The sequence below is a fragment of the Dermacentor silvarum genome, chromosome 2, assembly GCF_013339745.2.
Source record: "Dermacentor silvarum isolate Dsil-2018 chromosome 2, BIME_Dsil_1.4, whole genome shotgun sequence".
NCBI classification, from domain to species: Eukaryota; Metazoa; Arthropoda; class Arachnida; order Ixodida; family Ixodidae; genus Dermacentor; species Dermacentor silvarum.
In genome coordinates, this window is record NC_051155.1 from 182,092,034 (window position 1) to 182,100,085 (window position 8,052).

The window sequence follows — 8,052 nt, forward strand, 5'->3', positions numbered from 1 at the left end:
TGTACGAGAGCAGCTGTCTAGTGCCTGCTCTACCTTCATTTCTAGCGGAAAAAAAAAAACTGCTGCTTTGCCTTGAACAAGACAGGACATCTACATTAGCATGTGTTTAACTGTACAAAATGTTGCAGAATTATTTTCTGAAGGCCCAGGAAGTGCGTTCTCAAATAAAAGCTTCACAAGATGCTGCAAGTGGCACAGCCCGACCAAAGTTATGGACGGTCAGGTGTTTTGACCTAGTTTGGCTTATTTTTGCAGCGTACAGCATTCCCCTGTAATATCCTCCATTACAGGCTGCTGTGAGGATTTTGAAATGGGAGCTTGTTCTATCTTAGTGTGACTCTGACTACACTTTCCATAGGGGAAAAAGAAATGTGATCATAGAGTTGACATTGGCATAAATGTCACTGCCAGGAATGCATAGATTATTTTCTCTAATGAAATGAGGACAGCAACACCCACCGAAATGATTACACCACCATCTACTGTCAGAAAATAATGCATGTGAAATTCTGCTTATCCTTATTTCACATAGTTCTAGACATTAAAGAGACAGTGAAGGCAAGCAATACATGCAGCTATAGTGATGGAGTCATGTTCCAAGGTGTTCAAAATGTCACTTTCACTGAGAATAGAGCCTTCACAAGCGATAAAATGGACAAAAACGTGCAGCAGGATTGGGGCTGCCACTGATAACCTCCACTGCATAACATCTCCCATTTGTGATTGGTAAATTGTGGTCAACCACTGTAACAGAGGGGGTAATTATGTTGCATTTCAACAAAAAGAAAAATGTAGTTCTACAAATTTTACTAGAAGTTTCTACAGAATGACAAGTGCTGCTATTTCACAATGTTCTTATCGTGCTTTTCGTTAAAGCCCCTGGAAAAAAAAAAGGGGTTTTACTTTTCGTGGCAGTGCGGCGCCCTCTCTGTGTTGGCCTCCTCCTATTCAGTGTAGGTAACAGCATTCGCTGGAGCATACCGTAACGTCCGCAAACAGCAGAGCTTCAGCGAGGATGATTTGAATTGTGTAAGGATAGCGCGGCCCTATCAGTCGCAACTTTCTCTGCAACTTAAACCTCTGGCATAAAACAAGGATTGCATGGTTACTTGGAGGGTAATCTAGCAATCCAGGTTGATTCAGTGTATGACTTTACTGTCCTTTTAAGACATTCTGCCCTCCCCGTGCAGTGATGAGCCATTTGTTCCCGTATGCACATAAAGGTCACCAAGCTTAAATGTTATGGCAACTGCCATGACATTAAAGCCCATTATTTATATTATTGTTTGATCGGGATTGAATTTCTCAGTCGCGATTGGCTCCTTTACACAAGCTGCGGGAGAGAGCCAATCACGGTTGAGAATTTCAATCTGGATCAGGCTCGATGGCAATCAGAAGTGGCCATGTGACACCGCTATTAGTTTATACCCATTGTCATTATCGTAGCACAGTTGAGTGGCGGTGGAAGTAGAAAACTTCTTTTGGACCAGCATTCAAATTAAGTGTTTAAAAGTTTACCCTTATGCATTTGGTATAAAACATCATTATTCTGTTGTAATAATACCTTTGATCTATGAAAACATATTGGAGCTGCAGCTCAGAATTTATAAATCTTTAAGTGGAATTTCATTGAGATGTACCAGAGCAGACTCAAAACAAGGCACTATGTTTTCGATTACTTTTGTTAGGACTTGTATGTGTCTAGTCTTGCATTTATGTGTTGCCAAGGTTAGTGTTATATAATGGCCTTACCCTAATTTTTCTCATAGTTTTTCTCTTAATGCAAATTTAATAATTAGACTGTGATATTTCAGTACATTATTAATGTGTTAGTTGACAATGTCGAGGCTTAGAATTGTTAAGGTCTATTACATTATAAAAACACCAACACTTTATTGCAACAAAAAGGCAGAACAAAGCTGCGCATTTAGTGTGTTGCGACTCCCTTTAAAAAACTTTATTGCTTAAGTACTGCATATCATACAATATTGTGTTTTCTTGAATCTGTTATCATTCTTTTGTTGGCCTATGATAACTAAAGTTGTGGATGATCACTAGACATAAAACATAGTGCAATCAAGAAATGCTAGTTTGTCATAAACTTGATGTTTAGTAGCCAGAAAGATGTTTTGAATGCCAGAAAAAAAAATTGGGGCAATTTGAATTTCTGCTTTCCACTGCCACATTCCTCCACTGTCCAAGGTTCCAGTTAAATTTTTTAGGAAAACGCTGTTTTATGCATTGAAGCACATAGTTAACTGGAACGCCCATGCATTTCTTCGGACACTTTGAAAATTAATATCTCGAAACTCGTTCAGTCCTGAGAATTCGTTCCAAGTGGATACGTCTTGCGAACTCAGCGGCTATAATTCATAGATTGAAAGATGTGCCATAAAATAATTAATTAAAAAGTTAATTAGCATAGTTATGTTAATTATGCCATTAGACATTTTGATTTCTCGTGTCAAGTAATGGCCGCCTCATCGAGTAGTTTAGATCAAGGATTATAATTGTGCTATCTGCCAGAGGCAATTTTTTAAATTTGGTGCAGCTAATATGAAACACCCTGTATAGGTATATACAGTTTTCTTTCTGTTTTGATGCCAGAAGAGAATGCATGCTTAGATTGAGGTGATTATATTCAATAAGATATAGTAGACTTAACAAAGTGTCACAGCTTCTTGTCAGCTTTGTTATGGTGCTAAAATTCCTGAACTGGAGGCCGAATACGTTATTTGGTGGCCTGGAAAGCTTTGTGCTGATCTTTAGCATGATTTGTCAAAGTGTTTGTAGATGAAGAAATCTGGCCAGCTACATAAAATTTCATACAAAGATGTAAGTTTTAAATGATCAACTGTGGTCGAACAAGAAATGTTGCTGAAGTCGACGTTTCTACAAGTCAAAATGTCGGCTCCAGCAACATTTCTTGTCACAACCACTGTTGATCACTTCAAAAGTCAAAACGTCAGCTCTAGCAGCATTCTTTATTCGATCACTGTTGATCGCTTCAAACCTGACAAGGTATATCTGTCTGATTGGTGCAGTAAGTTTTGAAACACAATGTCTTCTCTTTAATTTGCTTTGCATCTTTTCTGAACTTATGTACATGGGTCTGCAGGTGAGAAGCATCGCTAAATACACTTGATGCTTTTATTCTAACAATATAAGCTTCGCACATGCCGACAAATGTGTGCGATGTCCTTACTGTACAATCAAGAAAAGAAAACTTGCACGAAAAGTTTTGGAACATCATTCAAGACTACGGGCAGTACGATACTACAAAGACAGAGGTAGCAATAATTTGAACAAGATAGATGCTGTCTTTAAATTATTTCTTCCTCTGTCGTGGTTTGGCATTGCCCGTAATCATGACCTAGCACCTTGCCCAATTATCTGTTCTTTTGAAAAAGTATTGCACCAAAAATGTTAGCCTTGGAAAAGCACAAAATTGCAAAGCACATTCTATTAACATCCAACAAAATCAGCACAAAAATTTAGGTTAATGATTGCTACAGAAGAAACTGAATGAAGTACATGTGCATAATGTGATGTTCATTAACTTATTTTTAAAATAATGTTTGGGTTTCTTTTCACTTGTGTGAAAGTGAAGTCCTACAGAAAAGCACATAGCTAGGTGTAACCCACTTGTGAACCACTAACGAAAATTTTGATGGGTGTTGCCCCCCACTCCGCATTCAACAGATTTTCCTCCATCAGGCTATTGTGTACTCTTTTCTCTGTGCAGTTCCCCTACTGTGGCAGACCTAACAACGTTTAAAAGGGATTAAAAGGAACCTCTCTCTGTTTTCTAATGAAAATCTTTAAACATCTGTGTAGAAAGGCATCACGTTTGCTGCGGCATAGTTATTGAGGGATGTTACATAACTGAATATGCTAATCTTTTTAAGGTTTTCATATGCCAATTTCAGGCCTTGTTTTGACACACTTTCCAGATATCCCAGTATAATCATGCTCATCACGAGACGCCAATTGCAGCAGGAAAGCAGTACCATGCCTTTTAAGAATGGGCATGATGATGAGAGGTAAAAATATTGAAAGCAGTGGCATGTGGTAGTTTCTGCGTGTAGCTTTGGTGGTGCAACAGCAATGCATTCGATAGCTTTCTTTCATATCCTTCTTTTGCTTGGCATACCCTCGTGAGTACAGGTGTCATTGACAAAATTGACCTTCGCATGTTTTTGCTTAATGCAAATGCCCAGTACAGATTTTTCCTTCACTTTCAAACTGCAAGATTTCTGTGTAGATATGTGACTGAACCGTGTAAGAGAAAGGCTTCACAGGTGTGGAAAGTCTTTATTTTTTCAGGCTTTCCATGTGGAAGCCTGGTCTACCAAAGGTCGATTTTTGAAAGACATTTGTTGACAAGCCTTCAAAGGGGGCATGCAGTAAGAAATGCCAATTAACCTATTCTGCGTTCACCTCTTTGCACAGAAGGGGCGGAATCAAGCACAAGACCAAGGTAAATGAAAAGAAACCTGAAGTCGGAGGCCAAGAGGCATGATGCCAGTCTACTTCAGAAAAGCAGTAGGGCGTCTCGAGGTTTACAGACAATTCTACAGAAGTTCTGGGGCATTACCATCTAGGGCTCTTAATGCACACCATTTCTATAATTGTAGCGCTCACATCCTAACAGGTTGTGGTATGCAGAAACCTGCAAGTGCCGAAGTAGCCATGAAGGTGGCACTGCAAGCGGCAACTAAAAAATGTTTGCATCAGTAGCTTGACATTCCCAAATGGCAGTGCCTGTTAGCTGCGATTGAAATGGTCTACAGCAGTAGTGCACCCAGGATCTCTGCCAGGGGGGGGTTGACAGTTTGCCAATACCATCTAAACAGCACTAATTTCGATTTCTTCACGGGAAATTGTCAAAAAAAATGCGCTTTTTGCGAGTGTGCAGACGATTTCGCGTCTTACATCTTAGTTGCAGCACTCAAGTGCGTAAGGAAAGAAAAGGGCTTAAACAAAAGGGGGGGTTAAGTCGGCCTCAGGGGGGAGTTACAACCCCCGAATCCCCCCCCTTCGTTGCGCCACTGGTCTACAGACTTTTTCAGTGTCAGGGATGCCTGCTTTTTCAACTGACAGTTGCATGCAGAAGCCTCATGCACTTGCTTCCGTCGGCTTATTTCAGTATTAAATCCAGAATCTTATTAAAAGTGCAAAAGATTATGACATTGAGGGAGCGAAAAGCTATACTTTTTGTTCTTCTGGTGTACTTAATAGGAAAGTAGAAAGCCAGAAAACAACTGTGCACGCATCTTTGTTGTACAACCCTGAAAAAGATACCCATAAAAGTGTCACGTCTGGAACCATAAATTGCAGGACGCTGAATATTGCCAGAAACTGGGGAAGAAAGTGCAAGAAAAGGAACAATGCCATCAGCATAGACCTTAAATAACTATCTCATTGTCTATGCAATAACTGTTTAACATTTGGTGCCCTCTTGTTTTGCTTTTGACAAGTGCCTATTAACCAGCTAACCATATACCATTAGTAATTTGTATAGCGCAAGATGTCACAAATTATTAATCCAGATGCTAATTGCTAGAACCAAATTCAACTGTTTGTAAAATAAATGGAGTTTGGTAAGCCAAACTTAATTTCGTTTATGTTGCCAAGAGTAAATTCATTTGTTTTTTTGTCTCTTCGTATGCAAAAACATTCTCAGAAACGTGAACAACGTTATGTTGATTTGGAAGCTGCCTATGCACATACACAATTGCAGGTAAAGGAGATGCTTGCAGGCATATTGCCACTGCAAAACAAAATTGCAAACATTTGAGCTAGTACAGTTTAGCACTTCTGGCACTGTAGCTAAAATAGTGAAACGTGGAAAAGCCTGTCTCAGTACAATGCACTTGTGCAGTATAAGCATATTTTACAATATGGCACTTGCACAGAAAAATGCGGCCTGTTGCCAAAACCATCAACTTATGGGTGGCTATATGCAAGTGCAACATTTTAAAACTTAAGTAATCTGATAAAAGTTGCAGAATTTTATGAAAGCCTTGCAATTTAGGCATCAGAGGGCTACAATATAAACATTAAAATTTTCTTGTTACCATAGATAAAGGCATAAATTGTTAATTGTATAAAGCTTGGTGACTCCCCTAGTCATAGTGAAATTAACCAGCATCGCCTGATCACAAGAGGGGCACGAAAAAGTTGCCCATAAAAATGTATTTAATATGTATATGTGTATATATATATATATTGGGAGGGCGCTTTTGGTAGGCACTTTAATTTCGTACTCAGTAAGAGAAGCAGTGGATATTGTAAGTTGAATTTCTGGTCTATATTTAGGTACACATACCTAAGCATAGATCAGAACATGTCATATAGACTATAGTCATCTCATGACTACATGACCTGAAATATCCCAATACCCCACTCCACATTTTAAAAATGTCATTATTATTATTATTATTATTATTATTATTATTATTATTAGTATTAGTAGTAGTAGTAGTAGTAGTAGTAGTAGTAGTAGTTTTTTTTTTTTTTTTTTCATTTTTGTGACGGAGCTCAGCCACTAGGCGATAAAGCTGTGCGGAAAAACCAACCTCTGAATGGCAGACTGGCGATCGAAGGTCTGCAAAAAATAGGAGTACAACTCGGTGTAATGAAGGGGGAAATGGGGGATGGCGCAAAGGAATCTAACTGGCAGCCAGATGTCCACGAAATAGCTTTCATAAGATAATTTTCAAATGAGACCGCCGACGGATCTTTCTATAAATAGAGATGATCGTACGACTGAGGGATATATATATATATATATATATATATATATATATATATATATATATATATATATATATATATATATATATATATCGTATACGTACGATGAGAGTTCAGCGAGAAAGTCCTCTAGGCAGATACAGTGATCCATAAGGCATACACCATAACAAAGCTAAGAACACTTCTGCTGTTTCACAGTAATGTGAGACTGCATCATTGACCAGATCGAGTGAGCGATTCAAGCACGGTCAAAAGTCAGTCTCGTACCTCTGCCTTATTACGCATGCAGTTTAAAGCGCCAACTATATAGTAAACGTCTCGTAGTTTTCACTCCGGTGCTACATTTTTTGTAATATATAGAGAACCCTGCAGTTAGACAAACAAAAGCGCGCTGATCGCTGTTAGTTCGAATTAAGTGCTTGCAGCATTTAGCTTCCCCGCACAACGCAGAAGCCTGACCCTGACCTAGGCGGCTGAGCGCAACTTGAGAGCGCGCCAGGTGCGTGCAGAGACAAGGGGCGCACCTGTCGCATCGCGCGCGAGAGAGGTGTCAGCGCTGCAAAAATGTGTCGCGCGCAGCGCGCGGAAGCATGACTTCGAGGCAATAGGATTCAGGGTCACGACAAATTCGTGGAATTCCTTTCATGAAAGTGAGTCTAATGAAACCGTCACCACGAGGTAACACACGTTGTAAAGCATTCAAATTATGCCATTGCCCGAAACAAACCGAAACTGATAGAAATGAAATTGCGGGCAGCACGCTTTAATTGCCTGTTCCGAGGCGCAGCCGGATCCGCTGGATGACGTTCACATACATTTGCGTCATGTATACAGGCTTCCTAGATTCATCTTTTAAAGAGCACATGCTTGCGAGGAGTTTGCGCAGGCTTCGTGCCGACAAGCTCGGAGAGAAGGCTGACAGCAATAGGGACATCATGCATATATAGAATAAAGAACCACTTCATTGCCGCCGGACCGGCCCGGACGTTCTGCTGTGAAAGTGTGGTACGCCTACGCTTTCAAGTTGCGTCAGTTGAACCATATAGTTGAAAAAAGCCTGTACATCCCAACGTTAACTTCGCCGCGCGCACGTTTCTAGCACTGGCAGGAGAAATGAGTTTCTCCGTAAAGTTCTACGAACTGGTTGTACGAAAGTTCTCGCAAACGATCTTAATGAACCGAAACCACACTGCCGAAACTCACCAGTGCCACAGGCATCATCGTCGCATTAGATCTGCTTGTTGTAAAAAAAAAACTATATTGGCGCAATAAATTGTTCTTATAACACCTGAC